We start from the raw sequence: 22,478 nt of genomic DNA, 5'->3' as shown, positions 1-22,478 counted from the left end.
ACATATTAGGTCACACAGACATATCCAACACTCACTTTAATAACTAAAAACCATACTACAGTTTGATGTTTCAGACATTTATATGATCCCTAATATATATCTTTGCATGACACATGTAATGTATTGTAATGAAAGGTTACGTCCTATACTCAGTACATTGCTTGTAGGCGATCCCCAGAAATAACGTGATGATTATCCTGGTCGGGATGCGAGTAACGAATTAGACCGAATTATCGTTGTGTTATTTCCATGCGCTAACATTAATGTTAGTTTGAGAATCTGCGTTGTTGGGTAAATAGATCATTAGCACATGGTTTGCATATGAGTAAGCCAGATGACCGATAAAATATCTCACTGCTATATTTTCCACGTTAACGCGAGGGCATCGTAATGCAAATTCCCTCGATATGCGTTACGGGTATGGATTGGATAAATGTCGGTAACATAGCGATAAAATATTTAGTGGACTTCTGAGGATCTACCCCATGACAGTTAAAGTGGCATCATGGTGCGAGAACCCATATCGGAGGTTAGTAAATCATATAATTAAAGAGTGGGCACAGCGAGAGTGAAGGAAAGATGAGATAGTGGGGGATACAGTAGGTGTTGAATGAAAAGGTCCTTGATAAACCCCCTAAAAAACAATTCCACCCAAACTTATATATTGTACAGAGCAATTTAACATTGCCCTCATCTGAAAATAAAAGGTTATTTTCCAACCCCAGACAATAGTGATGGTGTGGAGAGCTTTTATATGCATGCAGCGTTGTAGTTGTTGGATAGTGTACATCTCAGCTTGTGCTCGATGACGAAGAATCCTATTTTCATAGGCAGATGGTAAAGACAATTACAGTTCTGGACTCAGCTGGAAGTTACATTACTTTATTGCAAATTATTAATTGATAAATGCTTTTGTTTACAAGCAACATGTTATGCAGCTTTGTAATCAGCTTATCAGCTGCATGTCTGAATTTTGACAAAATCCCATTGGGACACTCATTCTATTCCGGTCATTTAAATGTATGTTGACCAGGCAGGCAGCGGTATTATCTCTACAACATGAACTGGAGACAGCATTATTCTATGGGATTTATCAAGATGATTTATTACCTGTTTGTAAATTTGTGACAAAATAGCAGATTTTTCTCTGTTTGGGGATCAGTCCTAAAAGTTTTAGATGAGCAGAAATGTGTTTGGATGCTATTTGGTGCTATGCAATGAAACAATATGCACACGTCTCAGCTATTATTTCCAAATATTTGCAAAAATCCCTGTATTTTCCAATAACAACTTTTCATCAACATTAAAGTTGCTCTCTGAGCAAGACTCACTTCATGTGGCTTTTGACAAAAATGTGTTGTTTTCACAAATTTTGGGGCAAACGTTTATGTCCAAAATGTGCCTTGATGATAAATACCCAGAAATGTTTAGCACATCTCTACAGAAAATGAACAGGCTGCAATATAAAGCAGTAATCATTCGGACTTCACAATTAATCACACAGTGATCAAAGGTGTCTTCTCTGAAACAGCTCTGGTTTCAGGGCCTCCAACGTGGGAACACCAGAATGGGGTAGGACCAGAGCAGACTCCACTCTGCTGCTCCACAGGTAGGGCCTGAGGGGGGAGGGCAGAGTGAGAGAGAGGGGGTGAAAGAGAGGGGGGAGTGAGAGAGAGGGGAGGAAGAGTGATTGAGTGAGAGAGGAGGGAGAATGAGAGGGAGAAGAGTGAGAATGAGGGGAGAGAGCAGGGGAAGGAGAGAAAGAAAGAGATGGGGGTGAGAAAAAGAATGAGCGAAAGAGAGAAGGGGGCTTGCAGGACTGCTGATGAGAGGGGTGGGCAAAAACCTGAGCAACCCGAGGCCTGGGTCGAGACTAGTCCTGGGCTCCGGGAGAGCGTCGGCTGTCCCTGGCTCGAACCCTCAAACAACTGTTAAAGTTGCCTCAAGCTACTTGCATCTAATACTCTTTCATTGTCTCTGGGAACTCGAGAGATATCACTCCTCACTGTGAAAAAAGTCTATACAATAGATGGCTGTTACTTAAGACAGACACCACACACAATTAGCAAGGTCAGCCTGTGAAGTGCCTTTGTTAATGTTTTTTTTTTTTGATGTACTCTGTAAGAAGTGTCTTTCGGGGCATAAAGTAAGTAAATATAACTAGTACCACTGCACAGTGCAGTATCTTAATTGGCTCAGTACTAAGAGTTTATGTTGAATTAAGGAAGTGTAAAGTGTTTAGCATTGGTATCTACATTTCAGTTTCAATCCTTGAAGTGTTGTGGGAGGCTATTTCAGTCAATTGTATACTTTTGGAGTAAAAACTGCATCCTGTGCCAAATAGTTAATAGTTTTCTGACTGTAGTCCACAAGGAACAGATTTCACCTAAGACTTTTATAGCCATCTAATGAAAGGATATGTATACTCAGCCTGATCAACTCTGGATTTGAACTCGGGTCCCAATAGAAAGAAATAAGCTTCTTAAATTCACAGGACTTCTAAGGATATGAGTTTAGGAAACTCCCAGTATAATAAATAAGCTTTAACAACTCAATCAGGAAAAAATTAAATTGGCCTGAATTCGGCAACATTTTTTGAAAAGGCTTAATTTTATTTACATGGCTATTTAATGGAGGATTGTGTGTATTAATAGCACGAATAAGAAACAACAGATAAACTAAGAGTTTACCTAGCATGTACGTAGAAACTTTACTTATACACAGTACTGGGTTACTTTACTTGAAAGCTTATTTAATCTATTATTATTACATCACCAAAAAATGTGATATATATTTCATATATTTGAAAATTACTATCTATAGTAAATGATACACTGGGCTTGATTCACTAAAGGTTAATGAAGCTGCGTTAAATGTGGCGTTATTAAGAAATACTGATGTATTTAATAAGGATGATTTATTCATCAATGGGTAACTATAGTTGTCTCATTTGCATACACGAAAATTGCATCAACAGCATAAAATAGTGGTAGCGATACAAATAAGTGACAACTCAAAGAGTTTATCAGTGCCAGTGCATCAAATGTGGCGTGGGTGGGAGGTATCACACTTTCTACCATAGTTTTCCTTACTAAACTCTGAGGCAGAAAATGATTTCACCCCATTTAATTCCATAGGGTATCAAAGGTATGGGTTAACACAGCGATGCGCAAACTCCCTGCACTGCCCTCCCCCTACCTTATCCTTATTCGCACCCCCCCCTCGCCCCTAATGTTGTGTCAAATTACGCTGCGGGGTCATGTGACATCACGTAGCGTGACCTGCGGCGTCATTTGACGTCATGTCTCTATGACAACGTGCGTCATTTGATGCCGCGTTGTCATAGAGACGTGTGACTGGAGCTGGGTAAGTAAGTTTACAGAGACCTTGCGCTCTCAGCGCGGGACCTCGATAAACGCTGCGCCCCCCTGAAAAGTCTTGCACCCCCCCAGTTTGTGCACCACTGGGTTAACATATAACAAACACCCTGCAAATGTGTAGTGTATAGTAAGGTTATCTAATCAAATATGCTTCTCCTGTCACTAGTCTAAGGGCTCCTATTGAATATAATCTGAAAAAGCTGCTTCGGCTTCACAAGAATATTTTGAACCTTTCACCACCAAAAAAAAATGACACTTTTCATTTGATTTAATGAAAAACAACGTCAACCACATTTTTAGGGGAAAAGACAGCTAAGAAATTATCAAAAAACGAAAAACAATTTGAGAAAAAAGTGCTGACTTTGTTAATCACTTTCACAAATTTATATCACTATCAAAGATGCCAGGTGTGTTTTGAATTGTAAGATATATCTGGCATAATCGCTAATGAAGAACTTTAAAAACTTTAGTGGTCATCAAAGCATGCACCATGCAGGCCTTCTTGGCTGCTATGAAAGCGAATCAGTTAATACATCTACCTACTCATTGCATTCCAAAAGTCTAGTAAGGCATTGCCGTGTGCAAACTTTCCCCCTGCACCCGCTTGTCTGCACTCAATACCCCCCCTCCTTACCATGTCTCGGCGTCAAATAACGCTGAGGGGTCATGTGATAACGCAACATCACGTGACCCCGCATTGTCATTTGACGCTGCGTTGCCATGGTGACGCGTCACCGGAGACAAGGTAAGTGAAGTTTCAGAGGCCTCACATATAATTTAAATTCCTTGGGGATGAGCGCGGGCCTCTGCAACCGCGGCGCCCACGCTGAAAAATGTCACGCCCGCCCAGTTTGAGCACCCCTGCGCTAAGGCATACATGGGGTTTACCCTTCCATCACTCCCCCCTCCCCAGAGGGGCCTATTCTTCCACCCTGGAACACTAGCCACCATCATCCACAACCCCAACTCCACCCCAACACACCAAACAACTGGCCTTAATAAGAATGACTTACAACCCTATTAGCTAAAACTGCCATACATACATAAACCATTTCTAGGTGAAATACAGGGGCCATTAAACCTTTAAGTGTTAGTGAAGCTACATTTGCCCTTTCATTTCAAAGAGGTTAGTAGGGCATAGGCAATGCCTTTCTAACCCCTATGGAAAACCCAATCTCTTGCACCCGGGGAGGGGGCATTTCCACCCACCATGGAGAACCTACCCATTCCTTTTACCCCAACACACCTTTCAAACCTCCATCTAGTTGAATGATTACAGCAATATAGTATAGAAGTATTAATTAACTCTTTTGCGTGCCAGTGAGACTACCTATGCCCTCTGAAAATGGTAGTCACCTTGGCATTCAAGGGGTTAAAAAAATAGTACCAATTATACCATCCACATGTAGGTCCTCCCAAAAAAATGGCAATAATGTAAAAAAAAAAAAAAAAAAAAAAATCCAGTCATTGTCACTTAACAGCCCAAAGAAACAAAAACGCAATGAAAAAAAAAAGCCAGAGGCCTGATCCAGGGTATTGTGCTGTAACGTCAGACCGGCAGTACTGTAACGTCAGACCGTCAGTGCTGTAACGTCAGACCGTCAGTGCTGTAACGTCAGACCGGCAGTACTGTAACGTCAGACCGGCAGTACTGTAACGTCAGACCGGCAGTACTGTAACGTCAGACCGTCAGTACTGTAACGTCAGACCGTCAGTACTGTAACGTCAGACCGGCAGTACTGTAACGTCAGACCGTCAGTACTGTAACGTCAGACCGTCAGTACTGTAACGTCAGACCGTCAGTACTGTAACGTCAGACCGTCAGTACTGTAACGTCATCCCGTCAGTACTGTAACGTCAGACCGTCAGTACTGTAACGTCAGACCGTCAGTACTGTAACGTCAGACCGTCAGTACTGTAACGTCAGAACGGCAGTACTGTAACGTCAGACCGGCAGTACTGTAACGTCAGACCGGCAGTACTGTAACGTCAGACCGGCAGTACTGTAACGTCAGACCGTCAGTACTGTAACGTCAGACCGGCAGTACTGTAACGTCAGACCGGCAGTACTGTAACGTCAGACCGTCAGTACTGTAACGTCAGACCGTCAGTACTGTAACGTCAGACCATCAGTACTGTAACGTCAGACCGGCAGTACTGTAACGTCAGACCGGCAGTACTGTAACGTCAGACCATCAGTACTGTAACGTCAGACCATCAGTACTGTAACGTCAGACCGGCAGTACTGTAACGTCAGACCGTCTGTACTGTAACGTCAGACCGGCAGTACTGTAACGTCAGACCGGCAGTACTGTACCTCCTTCGTGTACCGGTGACCTATGTATTCCACATCTAGGTTTTTGTAGTTCATTAGAACATAGCTCTGTTGTATTTTGTAATGCGGTACTAACACGTACACTTAGTATGTCATAAACATTTTAATTATATCTGATCAACTGCAATACCTTTTCCCCTACTGTTAAACCTACAAATAAATGAAAATAAATTAAAATGTTGTGTTTGGAGAATCATAATAAAGAGATGGGTCTATTCTAAATGCACATATATGTTTTTTTTAAATAGTATTTTATATTATTTGGGTTTTTGTTAATTCTTTGTAGTGTTGTTTTTTTTTATTTGACCATTTCCATGTTTGTTTTTTTTTTTTTGTTTTTTACAAATACTGCACTAAGCTGTGTTTTGAATTGTAAGATATATCTGGCATAATCGCTAATGAAGAACTTTAAAAACTTTAGTGGTCATCAAAGCATGCACCATGCAGGCCTTCTTGGCTGCTATGAAAGCGAATCAGTTAATACATCTACCTACTCATTGCATTCCAAAAGTCTAGTAAGGCATTGCCGTGTGCAAACTTTCCCCCTGCACCCGCTTGTCTGCACTCAATACCCCCCCTCCTTACCATGTCTCGGCGTCAAATAACGCTGAGGGGTCATGTGATAACGCAACATCACGTGACCCCGCATTGTCATTTGACGCTGCGTTGCCATGGTGACGCGTCACTGGAGACAAGGTAAGTGAAGTTTCAGAGGCCTCACATATAATTTAAATTCCTTGGGGATGAGCGCGGGCCTCTGCAACCGCGGCGCCCACGCTGAAAAATGTCCCGCCCGCCCAGTTTGAGCACCCCTGCGCTAAGGCATACATGGGGTTTACCCTTCCATCACTCCCCCCTCCCCAGAGGGGCCTATTCTTCCACCCTGGAACACTAGCCACCATCATCCACAACCCCAACTCCACCCCAACACACCAAACAACTGGCCTTAATAAGAATGACTTACAACCCTATTAGGGCAGTACTGTAACGTCAGACCGGCAGTACTGTAACGTCAGACCGGCAGTACTGTAACGTCAGACCGGCAGTACTGTAACGTCAGACCGTCAGTACTGTAACGTCAGACCGTCAGTACTGTAACGTCAGACCGGCAGTACTGTAACGTCAGACCGTCAGTACTGTAACGTCAGACCGTCAGTACTGTAACGTCAGACCGTCAGTACTGTAACGTCAGACCGTCAGTACTGTAACGTCAGACCGTCAGTACTGTAACGTCAGACCGTCAGTACTGTAACGTCATCCCGTCAGTACTGTAACGTCAGACCGTCAGTACTGTAACGTCAGACCGGCAGTACTGTAACGTCAGAACGGCAGTACTGTAACGTCAGACCGGCAGTACTGTAACGTCAGACCGGCAGTACTGTAACGTCAGACCGGCAGTACTGTAACGTCAGACCGTCAGTACTGTAACGTCAGACCGGCAGTACTGTAACGTCAGACCGGCAGTACTGTAACGTCAGACCGTCAGTACTGTAACGTCAGACCGTCAGTACTGTAACGTCAGACCGTCAGTACTGTAACGTCAGACCATCAGTACTGTAACGTCAGACCATCAGTACTGTAACGTCAGACCGGCAGTACTGTAACGTCAGACCGGCAGTACTGTAACGTCAGACCATCAGTACTGTAACGTCAGACCATCAGTACTGTAACGTCAGACCGGCAGTACTGTAACGTCAGACCGTCTGTACTGTAACGTCAGACCGGCAGTACTGTAACATCAGACCGGCAGTACTGTACCTCCTTCGTGTACCGGTGACCTATGTATTCCACATCTAGGTTTTTGTAGTTCATTAGAACATAGCTCTGTTGTATTTTGTAATGCGGTACTAACACGTACACTTAGTATGTCATAAACATTTTAATTATATCTGATCAACTGCAATACCTTTTCCCCTACTGTTAAACCTACAAATAAATGAAAATAAATTAAAATGTTGTGTTTGGAGAATCATAATAAAGAGATGGGTCTATTCTAAATGCACATATATGTTTTTTTTAAATAGTATTTTATATTATTTGGGTTTTTGTTAATTCTTTGTAGTGTTGTTTTTTTTTATTTGACCATTTCCATGTTTGTTTGTTTTTTTTTGTTTTTTTACAAATACTGCACTAAGCTGTTATGTTTGACATTGCAGCACAGCTTTTACTCACTTGTACATACAGGCATACCCCGCATTAACATACGCAATGGGACCGGAGCATGTATGTAAAGCGAAAATGTACTTAAAGTGAAGCACTACCTTTTTCCCACTTATCGATGCTTGTACTGTACTGCAATCGTCATACGTGCAGAACTGATGTAAATAACGCATTTGTAACAGGTTCTATAGTCTCCCCGCTTGGGTACAGCTTCGGTACAGGTAGGGAGCTGGTATTGCTGTTCAGGAAGTGCTGACTGGCGCATGCGTGAACTGCCATTTGCCTATTGAGCGAGATGTACTTACTCGCGAGTGTACTTAAAGTGAGTGTCCTTAAACCGGGGTATGCCTGTATACTGTAGTATGCTTCAGAAACAATGCAAATGTTTCACTTACTTCCATGCAGCAGTCACACCTCCAAGGAGTGAAGCACCTGGGAGGTACAGTAGTTCAGTAGGGTAGCAGGCTATGTAGCAGGCTATGTGGCAGGCACTTCATGCAGGTGATCAGTATCATAACTGTTAGAACATTCTTCATCTACGTGCGCTTCCTGTGCTTTGTATTAGGTACACCGGTCTCTAACTCTGTACTATACAGCGCCTCAATTGGTAATAGACCTGACGTCACGTTGCCTTGTTTTTGGGGCCGGGAATGACATTTTTGGCAGAGATCCTTTTGAAAATTGTATGCCTTTCGCTCACTGGGATTTACACTATTATATAACATAATTTTTGTATTCTACTTTGTGATTTTATATCTTCTTTGACCCGTGCCATTGTGATATAGTATCGATTATTGTTTAAAAACAGGACTAATATACAATAGGGATATACAATAGAGAGGGATATACAATATTCATAATTCATCACATCAATCATATAGTCTGTGGTCGCTGCTTATGTCCACCCATTCCCTGAAAGTGTATAAAATTGTCAGCTAAATCCCTTTGTTTTATAGAAGTGCAGTACAGCTCGGTTTCTTTGTTGGCGTGAGTTAAACATTGGATGATTCCTTACCTTCATGATGAGGTGAATACTCTGATGGTTATCCTACTCCTTCAGTGTCTAACTACCTATTAAGGGTCACAGATACTGTATTACAATCCACGTGCAAGGTGTAGGAGTGATTTTCAGGTGTGAATGGGTTGAAGTCAGGCCTTTTACTGGTCCATTTGTAATGAGGACAAATTTGAGAAAATGCCTGTCCCAGTCGGAATTTATTGCATGCTTACATGTTGCCAAACTATACGAACGTGCTTTGTGTCCTATTACAAAATACTTGCCTGGCAAGAATAAAATCTGAACGGCATATGTGGTTTACAAATGAAAAAAAAAAAATGGAGAATTACCTAGCAAGAAGAAAAGACGGTTCACAAAATGCTTTGATTTATTGCTGCATATCCTCCTGATTTTTATCAGTTATTTTTTATTCTGTCCAGAAACTTGTACAAAGCATGAGTTGGCACGATGCAGAATACCGAAGAGGCATGAATCAAGCGAAATAAACAAGCACTTATATGTATCTAGCAACTATGAACTAGTTAATGCATTTTTTAAAGAATTTTATAGAAAGAAGGTCTAAAACAGTGGTGCTTAATTATCTGGACTCCTCTGAGCTGGGCGCTCTTTTGATTGTATTAATGAAGCAGCTGGCTCATTGTTTCTTTTTAATTCCTCTATTGTTTTAAGAATATGTCACAGCTTTTTATTCTTTTATCAGGTGCTGTGCAGGAGGATCCACACAATACCTCATATTCCTACTGTATTTGCCAGTGCACAAAGAAACCTCCAAAGCATTTTTCAAAGAAGGGGCACACATAATTTATAAGTTCTCTTCCATCCACTACTGCACTGTCAAGAATTTCAACAGTATTGAATTTGAATCCATTATAATTTTTTATCAAACAATGTGGCTACATATAGATATATGTGGTGTGTTAACGCCTAATGAGAGATCTGTGTGTTGGCTTTTGGAGCACTGAAAGAGGGGTCTTTAATTAATTTAGAAACACGTTTCAAACACTTAGACAAAAATTCTCATTAATTTAATGTAATTTTGTTTTAATTGTAAGTTAGCACTTAGTTTTTAATCAGTGTGTGCTGATTGAATTGGCAGAGAGGAAAAAGAAGGGCCATATTTACGTGTTACTCCAGAAGACACCTTGCAGCATTGTTCAGTAAATATGGCTCTGTATGGCCATTCAAGTGAATGGGGCTGTTATATGTCTTCCACCACAGAAGATTTCTTACGGAGTAGCACTTCTTCATAAATATAGCCAAAAAATCCCCATCACAAGTGGACAACTTGGTGTGATAGAGAAACATTGATTTATCAGAGAACACTGAAGAAGACTTGAACCCATGCTTGAATTTTGTGAAATAATGTAGATAATAGATTTTCGTGTCACATTCATAAATGTCTTAGGACCTTTTGTGTGATTAACACCTGCAGTATTTATACTGTAGTTATGGCTGACAGCTTTTCATCATATACAGTATTCTTTGGTAGTCTCAGTTTCTATTTTAATCTATTGTTCCTACTCCCCACCTTTCTGTTTCTGTGTATCTATTTCTCAGTGGTATTTGTATTGTTGCCCATGACTGCATGGACATGTTTGCCTTTCATGGCTTGGGGTGTTTGTGTGGGCATTACTGAGCCTATAAACCCGGTGCATCCCATGGTAGTTCCTTCAGCATATTATTTCCGGTCAATCTCATGTTCATCTGTGCCTTAATGCTCTTATGAGTATAGTATACCCATCCTAAGCAGAATTCAAAAGACACAATAATAAAATGACATAAACAATTGTATACCTGTAGGTACACACTTGTTCACATATCGCATCTATAAATACTGCACTTACAAGGTATATACTGTAGTAGAGAAGTACTCCTTCCTGCTGCTGGGGATCTACCCTAAGCCTGAACCAAGACCCACACCTGATATCACCCATGCAGCCTGCCATCTCTTCCCCTGTAAATGGTGTTAACCTTCTGATTTAATACTGACTAACCTTAAAACTGACTCCACAAGTTAAGCATCCCAACAGCCTGCATTCATGTTACTGTCCCACACTCAGCCACTCCTACCACCCATTGTGGCCAAGCACTGCCATACACAGCACTTATTCCCTCACCTGCTGTCTCTGTAAGTCTCCCACCATACCTCTTAGATTGTAAGCTCTTCGGGCAGGGATTTCCTTTCCTATTGTCTGATTTTGCTGCACTTATTGTATCATTTTAATTCCCTGTACTGTATTCTTTGTGAAGCGCTGAGTACACTTTTGGCGCTATATAAATAAAGACATACAATACAATAGTAGAACTATCTGTATCCCTTTCAGTTGGGCTCTCTTAATACAGTAGCAGTGACCATCATTAGAGGGGATTAAAAGACTATAACACAGATGGTACACAAAAAGCAGTAGAAGCATATAGTTGAATGGATGGGAAAAGTAGGCACGGGTTGAATTCCCTATGCAATTCCCATTTGTGTGATCTACATATTATTTTACCAGATTAAACAGAGTTACTGTAAACACTCCTACCCCCACCCATCTACTCACTTCTTCATGGTGCATCTTTCTTCTGGCTCCACTGTGTTTGTGAGGATCAGACAGGCACAGTGGCAAGTGAGTTCACATTCTCTGTCAAGTCACCATTTCTGTTAGCAGTGCTTCATCATACAGTATAAGCAAACTGGTCGGTTTGAAATCTTGAACCGAAGACTCAAGCTGTATGGAAGTTGAAGCTCAAGTCCAAGTATTAAAAAGCAGGATGGGAATTCCATGCTGGTATAAACAAGTTGCAACAGTTGTGAAGCCTTTTTTGATTGAAGACTATGTTCCAGAATTATTTTTGTTATGGTTTGCACGTCATGGAGACCGACAGGCTTTCTGGAATGTTGGAAAGTACCTGTAGGAATATAACAGATGAAGAGTATATTGGAAATCTTCATAGAGCAACAAAACACAACACTTTTCTACATGCGTTTTTAGTTACATTAGCAAAGCAATTGTAAGAAAACCATCCAGTGGATGAATTTGCAAGCATAATGGTCTTCAGAATGCAAGGCTAATCCTACCATATATTATTAGCTCATGTTACTTTCATTAGATCTATTTCATGCACAGTACCTACAGTTTGGGGTTGCAGTAAAGTTTCCAAACAAAATAAAAATACAATCAGAATAGTGAAAAATGTTAAATAGGAAAAGGGTCACATGCAAAGTGCTCATAGAAAAGCAAAGGGCACAGAATAAAAGGAGGAAAAGGAAAAAAAATAATAATAAGTAATGCAGAAAAAATTAAAACACGGTGGTGTTTCAGAAACTTCAGTCAGTTAAGCCTAATTAAAACATGTGTATTGCATGCTGGCACTGTGTTGTTCTACACTTACATGCTGTCATGCTGAGAGATAATCATTTTGTTTCAGTATGGTAAAAATAGACCTATTAGTTATATTTGCATCTGTTTCATTTTAGTCTGGTAGATGCTGGTTTTGTCTGACTCGCTCCAATTTGCAGGATTTCAGAGCCCACTTAAATTGACCCTGGAAAAAAATATGACTTCAGTTTCAGCTGGTGAGGTCAAGAGTTTACATTTTAATTTGTTACAGCCTGAATTTTGCTTTGACTTTACTTCTATTCTAAATTCTTGAGGTAAAAGTTATATTCTGTTGAAATGTTGTAGGATTGTGTGTTACTATGCTAGAACCAAATTATTTTTCTTCACATACAGTTGTAACCTGCCTCATTGGCCATGCAGGGATATATATATATATATATATATATATATAGCTTAACACCGTTTTTTGGTGGTACCGCTTCCGCCGGAGGGGGAAAGCTGAGAACTCTCCCAGCGTTCCCAGACCTGGTGGGGCAGCGGCAACAGCATGCAGCACTTACCCGTCATCTGGCAGCTCTTGTCTCTGTCTCTGCTTCCTGCTTCTGCTTCTGTCTTGCAAGAGCAAGCTCCCTTAAAGAGACTGTGTGTCTCTGTGTGTGTGTGTGTGTGCGTGCAGTGTGCTGTGAGTGTGTGCAGTGTGCTGTGAGTGTATGCAGTGTGTTGTGAGTGTATGCAGTGTTTTGAGTGTATGCTGTGAGTGTGTGCGGTGAGTGTGTGGAGTGTGTGCAGTGAGTGTGCTGTGAGTGCTGTGTGTGCAGTGTGCTGTGTGTGCATTGTGCTGTGAGTGTGTGCAGTGTGCTGTGAGTGTGTGCAGTGTGCTGTGAGTGTATGCAGTGTGCTGTGAGTGTATGCAGTGTGCTGTGAGTGTATGCAGTGTGCTGTGAGTGTTTGCAGTGTGCTGTGAATGTATGCAGTGTGCAGTGTGTGCACATTTTTATTTATTTATTTCTTTTAAATTTGGGGTCCGCGTTATAGTGGATCGCGCTATAACGGGGTTGAGCTGTATATATACTGTATATACTCCCCTCCTCACCGGCTTCTCCCCCCATGTCCCTCTCCTCACAAACTTCTCCCCCACATGCTCCCCTAATCACCTGCTTCTCCCCCATATTCTCTCCACCTCAACAGCTAATCCCCTACATGCTCCTTCCTCACCTGCTTCTCCTCCACATTCTCTCCTCCTCAACACCTACTCCCTAACATGCTCCCTTCCACACCTGCTTTTCACCAACATACTAGTTTCAGTTTCACCAGTTTCACCCCACATGCTCCTACCCTGAAGAGCTTATCCACACGTGCTCTCCTCCTTACCCGCTTCTCCCCCACATGTCCCATCCAAATCAGCTACCCTCCTCACCTGCTTCTACCCTACATGCTCCCCTCCTCTCACATGTTTCCTCCGTCTTTTACTCTCTCCCTACCCTCTCTTTTATGTCTCCCGCGTAGAGATGAGCGAACCAATCCAAATCTTTCCCCAGAAATCTGCAGATTGTTACAATGAAATTCCCCCCCCCCCACACCTAAATGTGTCTGCTAATCAGGAACTAAAATAGCTTTGCGGGTTAATTCAAATCTGTAATTGAATGCAATACAAACGAATTTTTAAGAATCCAAACTCGGATTTCATATTGAATCTGAAATCAATTGCCGGATTGTTAAAAATCCACACTCAGATTATTCGTAGGAGAGAGAGACTTTCAATTTAGTAGTATCGCCAGTTGTACAGTATATATATCCCCTTAAACGGCCTTTGCTGAAAAAGGAGTGCACCTGAGGTATCTGGATGGGAGATATGCAAAATATATTTAAATGAGTCCCATCCCACAATTTCTAAAAGGATTTCCATACCAACTACAAAGAGTTGATAAGGCCCAATAGGACTAGAACCCACAGAAACACTTTTCTAGGCTCCAGCTCCAGCAGTGTGAGCTAAACCAACTGAAGGCTAGAAGTGCACCACTGTCTACTACTAGCATAACTTCAAAGGATATCTATGGGCTCTATGCAGTAAGCGCCGAAAAAGTGCAATCGCCAAGGGTTGCCGATAGGCCTTATTTTGGCGATTTGCCCTCGCAGTATTCAGTAAGGGCCGAATCCATGCCGATCCCTGCCGAATCACTGCGAAAGCAAAACTGCCGATGAGCCTGTGCCGAAACAGCCTGGCTCCCGATAACCTGCCGATAGGCCATTTCTGCCGATAAGTGTTTGCAGCAGAGAGAGAGACCAGCCGCTCTCTCAGCGCAAACATCGGCAAAATATTAAGTATTTATAAACAACTTTTATTCATAGTGTACATGTGCAGGGGGTCTCCGGAGCTGAACCGCATTGGTTTCAGGTCTGGGGACCCCTGCTTCCCGAGATACAGGCCCCTTTATGAGGTGCCGGTATCCCTCTGCATTTAAAGGTCCCGATCACGTGACCGCGGAATGTAAACAAAGCAGAGGGATACCGGCACTTCTCGGGAAGCAGGGGGTCCCCGGACCTAAAACCAAAGCGGTTCAGCTCCGGAGACCCTCTGCACATCTACACTATGAGTAAAACACATATATAAATAAACAATCATTCCTTACCTTTGCGGCTATGTGCTGTGGTAACGAAGCAGCATGAATGTATTTTTAATAATAGTGTACTGTGAGCAGGGGGTCCCCTGAGCTGAAACGCGTTGCTTTGTGTGCTTCCCGAGTTACAGGCCCCGGTATGTGTCATCGGGTGGCAGTGTCGCCGCCATCTTTATAGCACCCCATTCGCGCCGTGTCTGCTATAAATATGGCGGCGACACTGTAACCGATGCCCCAAACCGGGGCCTGTAACTCGGGAAGCAGGGGGTCTCTGAGCCACAAATCAATGCGGTTCAGCTCAGGGGACCCCCTGCTTCCGCACAATATTATTCAAATACATAAATGCTGCTTCATTACCATAGCATATAGCCGCTAAGGCAATGAAGGGGTTAAAGCAGAATAGCAACAATAAATACATTAAATACATATACCACTCACCCATTTCCGGCTGCCACGATGAAGGCCATCCTCATCTTCATCCTGCATCCTGCCCATGCCCCCTCCGCTGCTGCAAAACAGACACAAGAATGAAAACATCCAATGTAATGTCCCCGTGGGAACACCATCCCAACTCTGATTGGCTCTAGTATACCATGTGACAGAGGCTTGGGGGAGAACGGATGTGACGTCATTGAAAGCCTGTCACATGGTACGAGAGCCAATCAGAGTAGGGATGGAGTTCCCATGCTCTGATTGGCTACCGTACCATGTGAGGACGGCCATGTTTCTTTTAATGACGTCATCTTAAAGGCAATTGAAGCAAAGCCATTCTGATTGGCTGTGCTTTCGTTGCCTTTAAGTGACATCATCATTTTTTTTTTATCGGCCAAAACACATGGTTTTCACGGCCCAATCAGGGCCGTGGGAACCATGACGAAAATGTGACGTCATAGGCCTTTAAAAGCCTATGTCGTCTCATTTTGAAGCAAGTCGCAGAGGAGGAAGGACCTCCTACAGAAGAAGAAGGCCAGGGCGTGGCCGTAGAAGACAAGAAGACCCCGGAAGAGTGCCGCAGATAGAAAAAAGAAGAATACAGATGAAGATGGATTACAAATAGAAGACCCGTGGATTGTTTTGGATTTTTGGTTTAATGTTTATTATTTTATGGTTTGTTATTTTATGGGTTCCTGTGCTTGGTGGATTGGTTCGAGAGTAAGCTGTTCAACGGGAGTCGGTGAGTGGGTCAAGTAATGGTAAGTGAACTAAAGAAATGTATTTTATTTAACTTGTTAATTTTTTAAAAAGCTTTTTTAACATGTGTATTTCTTGCCACTGTATGTATGTATGTATGTATGTCTAGATCGATATATACATACAGGGTTAGAAATTATGTTGTTTTAAAAGCTTGCTTTGCTGTGTTTTAAATTAATTTGGCTATGCTGCTATGCATAAATGTGTGTATAATGTATGTTAAAATTAGATAGATGTAATTGTTGCTATTGTATTGTGTACTTTAGGTCAGGGTGAGGCTTGCTTTTCTATATTGTATTCTTGTTGGTACTTATATTTTTTCACAGGATAAATTGTTCTGTTCAACACTTGAATTAGTTAATTGTTTAATTGTTAGGGATGGAATGTAAATTGTTTAGGGATGTCATTAATGAATGCTAATTGATTTATGTTTACTGGATTGGTTTAAATAGTATACTTGTTTGGAGGTATTGGTATTTTGTTTTGAATGTTATTGTTAACATTCATTTGCAGAATGTATATGGTGCATAGATTGTATGCATCATATATACAATGTAAATGCAATGTTTTGCTTGTCATTTGAGGTTTTTGATTGGCATTTGAGGATTTTGATTGTAAGATCAGATAGGATTATTAAAAGGAAATTGATTTTATTGTAGCGTGTCTGTATGGAGAAGTGTTATTTGTAGTACAGCATGTTTTTGATAACCCTTCTACATTTATTTGTATATTGGTTCATCATGTGTGTGTATCTCTCTCTCTCTCTCTCTCTCTCTCTCTCTGTATATATATATATATATATATAGATGCATGATGAAGCCACTGTACAAATGAATGGGTGAAGAGTGGGTATCGGGCCAGTGTGGCTTAACTCCTTAATTACCTTTGCGGTTATTATTCGATAAGGTGTTTAAGGGGTTAATTGATATCTGAATGTAATTGCAATGTATTGGCTTTGTATTGGCTATGAATTTTGTGGGCAACGAAAGACCAGGATGTTGCTGGCGACGGGGGCTTCTTATTGATGAGGTCAGTAGTACTTTATTTATTTGAATATGCTAGTTAATGTGTTTAATAATGGGCAAATAATCTATTATCCCTATCTGGATAATAGTTATTTTGCACATTATTGTACTGTAGGTGTTGGGGGGGAGGGGGTGTATGTATTGAATGTATAGGCAAGGTTTATTTTTTTTACATTCAGGGTTTGTTCCGTGGTTCTGCGTGAGACCTCTGGAGACTACCTGCGGTCTCCTCGGGTATCTCACGGGTATCAGGCTGGTGGTTCCACGGGTGACACCTGCGCGGATGAAGCGGTGGCCTCACATCTGTGGGGGCACCGCGGACCCGTAGTCTGCATGGATGAAGTGGTGGTCCCACATCCGTGGGGGCACCGCAGACCCATAGGTGCGGGGATGAAGCGGTGGTCCCACATCCGTGGGTGTACCGTGGACCCGTAGTGAGCACTCGTGAGTTCCCCAGACCCCCGTGGGAACCACCCAAGGCCCCACAGACACCTGTGGGTCTGACCCGGGGCTCCCAGACATCTGCGGGACTACCGTGGGGACCCAATTGTGGCCCACGGTGACCCAAGGAGACCACCCGGGGGCCACGGCGCATGGCGGGACCCACCAACAGGCCTCCAGAACCTGTTTGAAACGAGCTGCTGGTACCCTGTAGGTCTGTCAGGTGCCCCGCCAGCCCGCCGGGGACTCGCGTGGGGCTGGGGTATGAACCCTGTATGTAAAAGGATAAATCATGTATTTATGGGGGGGCACAGGGGGTGGGTAATGTATTTAATAAATAGAATGATGCTTATTGTGGGGCTGTGTATTGTTTTTATTGTGGGTACTGGTTGTGGGAGGGGGTATTTTCCCCAACGGTATGTGGGTAGGCCTCCCTTGTGGGTAGTGGGTGAGGGTGGTTAGGCCTCACGGGGTGGGGGGTTAGTGTGGGAGGGTATGTAGGCGTCAAAATAAATGCATTGCCGCCGTCGTGTGTGCTTATAGTAAGCGTGACGCGACGGAGCGACGGCTTGGTCGCGATCGCTGGAAGTCATCTCAATTTGATTTTTCCAGCCTGACGTCGCTGTCGCCGGCACTATAAGCGTAGCCTAACAGGGCTTAACCTGTTTATACTACTGAGTGAGAAGACAGTTTCTGCTGGTTTGTGAATAAGGCCCAAAGGCTGATTTTCACGTCCCTAAATATGCTCTAAATGCTCAATCAGACTATTGCTGGCAACTGCTTTTCATTTTGACAGACTAGCAAATTCTTTATAAGATCTTGTTATTTAAACGACTCTGTTCAACAAGCATATTGTATAACAAACAAACGCCATTAACTTTATATTCTGCAAGTTTATCTTTAGATTCATACAGTATGTACCATTCCCGCATTCAAGTGCCCACAATTTCACTAAGAACTTCATTTTAATCTTGACGGTTTCCAAGATGACATTTTAGTACATCCTTAGCTAATTATTTACTATCTGTGACTATCAATCGGCAAACTATATATCTGTCATGTACAGCAGGGAAGTGTAAACTTTTGCTGCTGTCCCCTCCCCCCCTCTTCCCTGCCTCGATGCACGCGCCCCCTCTCCCTACCTGAGAGCTGCTTCAAATGACGCTGTGTTGTCGTGTGACGTCGTGTGACGTCATGTGGTCTGTGGGGTCGTTTGACGCGTGTGACTTTACCAGGAACTCTGTTTTGGTTTTGGAATGATTTTTTTTTTAAATGGTGAAACAAAAACTTTAAGTAGGAAAATGCTAACATAACATCACAAAGCATGAAAAACAGCTTAAAATAATCATCATAAAAACCATTAGGAAACTAAAATAATGTAACTGAAAAAATAAAAAAATTGTTAAAATAAAATGAGGAGGGCCTTTTCTAGTTTGTAGGTTGAAAGATGGCACAAACGTTCTATTTATTATCCCTCTTGGGTAATCAAACGTTAACACTACTAAACACTGCTAGTTGTGATATAGATTATTCCAAATTATCAGTAAATGTACTGTAGTAACCAGTCTCTCTTAACATTTTGTAAAACGTATTATTATTCCTGTGCATATTTGAAGCTTTATTGGAGGATTTATTCATGGATTATATCTAGTTTACCACCCTTATGTGAAATTAATGAAAGATGGTACAAGCTGTGATGAAATATAAAAAAATCTTTCTTTATCTTAAGTAGTATTATCCCTGTGCGGTAAACACAACACTATCAACAGATAAACTAAAGAACCCAACTGGAACTGATTGACTGGGATACTATGATAGAGTAGAAACAGGTCAGATAGGGGTGTCTCTCTGCTCACCAATATACAGATGTAGCAGGCGTTAGTGCACTAAGACTGCGGTTCCAGTCATGTCTGTGACACGCGCGCCCGACGGGGGGGGGGGCTGCGCGTGCACAGCGCTAACCGCGATCTGCGGTCTGAGGGGAGAGACGGAGCTTGCGACGGGAGGGGGCGTGGTCGGGGATTTGCGGGGGCGTGGCCATTACATCACGTGGCTGGTTCGCCCTCATTGGGTGAACCGCCGGTGGGGGCGTGCCACGCCTCCGTCGCAAGGTTTGAACTCAATTTGATTGAGTTGGAAAAAACCTTGCAGCACGGCGCGGCTGCACCTTCAGCGTGATGGTGCGTACTTGGCCCAGCCCCATTGAGGGGCGGTGCTTACACGCACAGCGCACGCCGCGCCGTGTGCACAGGCTGTTACTGGGACCGCAGCCTAATGCGCGTCAGTGGTGCCAATAGCTCTACCTATTTTTTCCACGCGTCTAATGCAGTTATGATGGTGACTGCCCCTGCTGCAACACGCCATCGGCTGCTACAGTACATCTGGAAAACCAACAGAAAAACTATAAAGAGCGCTATTGTGTTATCTTAACCCAATTGAAAGTGATTGACTGTGATACTAGTAGAGAATAGTGACAGGTCAGATGGGGGTATCTCTATGCCAACCTTGTAGCCTATATTCTCAATGCAGGTAACCTAATGTTGTTGACCCAACTGGAAAGGTTTGACGGCATACTAGTACACTACAGAGTAGAGACAGGTTATATGGTGGTATCTGTATGCCAACCTACAGTGTATACCCAATACGGGTAACCTAATGGTGTTAACCAATCTATATCTATAATATCACCAACAGGTACTGTAACTCGTCTGTGTTTGAATTCTCTCTCTTTCTCTCTCTCTTTGTCTGCTCTGTGTGTCTCTATCCCCCTCGTGCCTGCTCACTTCCACCCTCCCTTCCCTTGTTGACGCCGACACAAAATGGTGTCAGGGAAAGGGATCAAGGTAAATTCCACAAAAAGGAATTCAATCCCATGCTTGAATTAAAAACAAGATGTTGTTTTGGTGTAAATTCACAGAGATCCAAACCAGTTCAAGTTTGGGGCGGGTGGTCGGATTTGGAGAATCCTGAAACCCCCGTTCTTGGTAAAAAAAATAATATTGCAATAACATTCCTGCTTTTTCACAAATGTGGTTACCTTTCCCTTTGGTAGTTGAATGGTCGGTAGCATACAGTAAGATCTATCATGACTTTCTGAATGAGCTCAGTACAAGGGGTTACACTTGCACTGTATGAAAGTGTTGTCTTTACTAAGCCAAACACACTTCCATTACAACTGTTAATCTACTTACTTTATGGCACTATTATTTTTTCTTAACCTTTTCAACTTTTACACAAATTGTCAGATTTAAATGGCTTAACTTGCGATCCTCTTTTTTTTTTTAACATATTATAGTCACTGAAATCTGATATACTCCTGACTGTAGTTCACTATTTAACAATATGTAGCAGGCTTCCCCCTGACCCCCCTTACCACCGCAGGAGAACGGGGACCCCCGTGGTATGTCGGGGAGCTGCGGGGGCGTTCACGTCACCGGCGCTGCCAGCAACATCTGCTACAGGGCGCCGCCATCTTGTAGGATCTCGCGGTTGCGCAGTGTAGTTGCGCACGCGCTGTACAGTGCCAGGAGTGCCGGCGGCAATGTTAAGTTTGGCGTGAGGTCGCACATGCATAAAACCACCGTGGTAGCCATTACAGGATCGCGCGTGCGCAGTAAAGATAGCGCACGCGGTCCCAACGCTAAAGAGGTCCTGAGTGGACTACAATTCCCAGCAGCCTCTGGGGATTGCACTTTCACCCACATCACGTGCAGCCAGCCAGCAAATAGGGTTTTGCAGCTTCTCCTGTGGAGGAAGGCTACAATGTTGCGGGGTCCATGTTTGTCAGTTGGAGCTGGGAGCAGGAAGGGGGAGGAAGTGTGTAAGGAGCAAGGCTCTTACACTAGGCCAGGTTACCCCCAGGTCCCAGGTAGGTCCCACTCCCCACTAGGTTAGTGCACCACACTGAGTAGTCAGATACACCTACCCACCCCAATCTCACTTAGAGGGGGGGGGGGGGGGAAAGAGGGCTACAAATACATAATTTTTTTTAAAAGGCAAATATATGACTTTGTTCCAATTGTATTAGGCAAACAAACACATTGGGTAGATTTATGTTGTTGATTGTATGCATTAAAAAACGTATTTCCCATTATAGCAGCCATGAATGGTAGACAGAATCTAAACATTAAATGCTTTTCATACATTTGCGTATACAGAGTACTCCATAGGTATGCCCACAAAAAGTAAGATAATTGAAGCTTTGTCAGCTCTGTAACCTAGCAACAGATAGTCATGTTAGAATTTTGAATTGCTTCTAGTTGACAAGCAGGGAGTATTTTGTGTTTATCATGTTTGCTAATGATGGGATTCTTTCCAAAAGGCTTGTCTTAATCTTAATTAGAGTTTATCAGCAAAGGGCTCTGTGACATTGTACAGACGCTGATTTATTTTAAATAATAAATAGTGCAAGTGAAAATGTTGGCGGTGTAGGGAGATATTTCAGACCACTAATTCTTTTAAGAACAGTATAAATTTCCAAAATGTAATCAAGTTTGAACTGTGATTTCATCCTTTGTTATCAAAACTTGCACTACACTTCACTGTAGTTTTGACAGCAATTACATGCAAAATTTATAAGCTTCCTGTTAGGAACCAGATCTGTTTGCTCAAGAATCTAGATTACAAAACACAGCCGGGAACACCAAGTCCAAAGATTTAAATAACACACCAAGTCTTCTTTTTGTAATCTGCAGAAACATTTCATTGAAATAAAAAACTTTACATGTACTAAAGTTAAAAAGGGATTGCCAAAATAACACTAGCTTTTTAAAAACATTTTTTAGATAATTTGCTATTTACTTCCAAATAACTTATTTTGATAGCAGCTATAGTCAAAACGTAAAGTTCATCTTGTGTATGCATAATAAAAGCATTGGCCTGCTGAGGAAATTAGTTTTACTGGTTTCCATCAGTTGTATATGCCTGATTAGAGATGCATTCCTCTGAATGTAATGGAAATTGAGCATCATTCTGGACCACTTGC

General features: G+C 42.4%; 1 protein-coding gene and 1 long non-coding RNA gene across 7 annotated transcripts in view; one reads left to right on the top strand and one right to left on the bottom strand.

Annotated features, from left to right (window-relative positions):
- Positions 1 to 11,749, bottom strand: part of LOC142478656 (uncharacterized) — a 38,717-nt gene extending 26,968 nt beyond the window's left edge. Inside the window, exon 1 of the long non-coding RNA XR_012793394.1 lies at positions 11,440 to 11,749. This is a non-coding gene — a long non-coding RNA (uncharacterized LOC142478656). The remainder of the gene's footprint in view (positions 1 to 11,439) is intronic.
- The window catches only part of ZFPM2 (zinc finger protein, FOG family member 2), a 400,907-nt gene that overhangs the window by 360,399 nt on the left and 18,030 nt on the right, over positions 1 to 22,478 (top strand). The window lies entirely within an intron of this gene.

This window comes from Ascaphus truei, chromosome 2, assembly GCF_040206685.1.
Source record: "Ascaphus truei isolate aAscTru1 chromosome 2, aAscTru1.hap1, whole genome shotgun sequence".
Taxonomy (NCBI): Eukaryota; Metazoa; Chordata; class Amphibia; order Anura; family Ascaphidae; genus Ascaphus; species Ascaphus truei.
The sequence above is the reverse complement of the archived record's forward strand: the minus strand, read 5'-3'. Positions and strand labels throughout refer to the sequence as shown.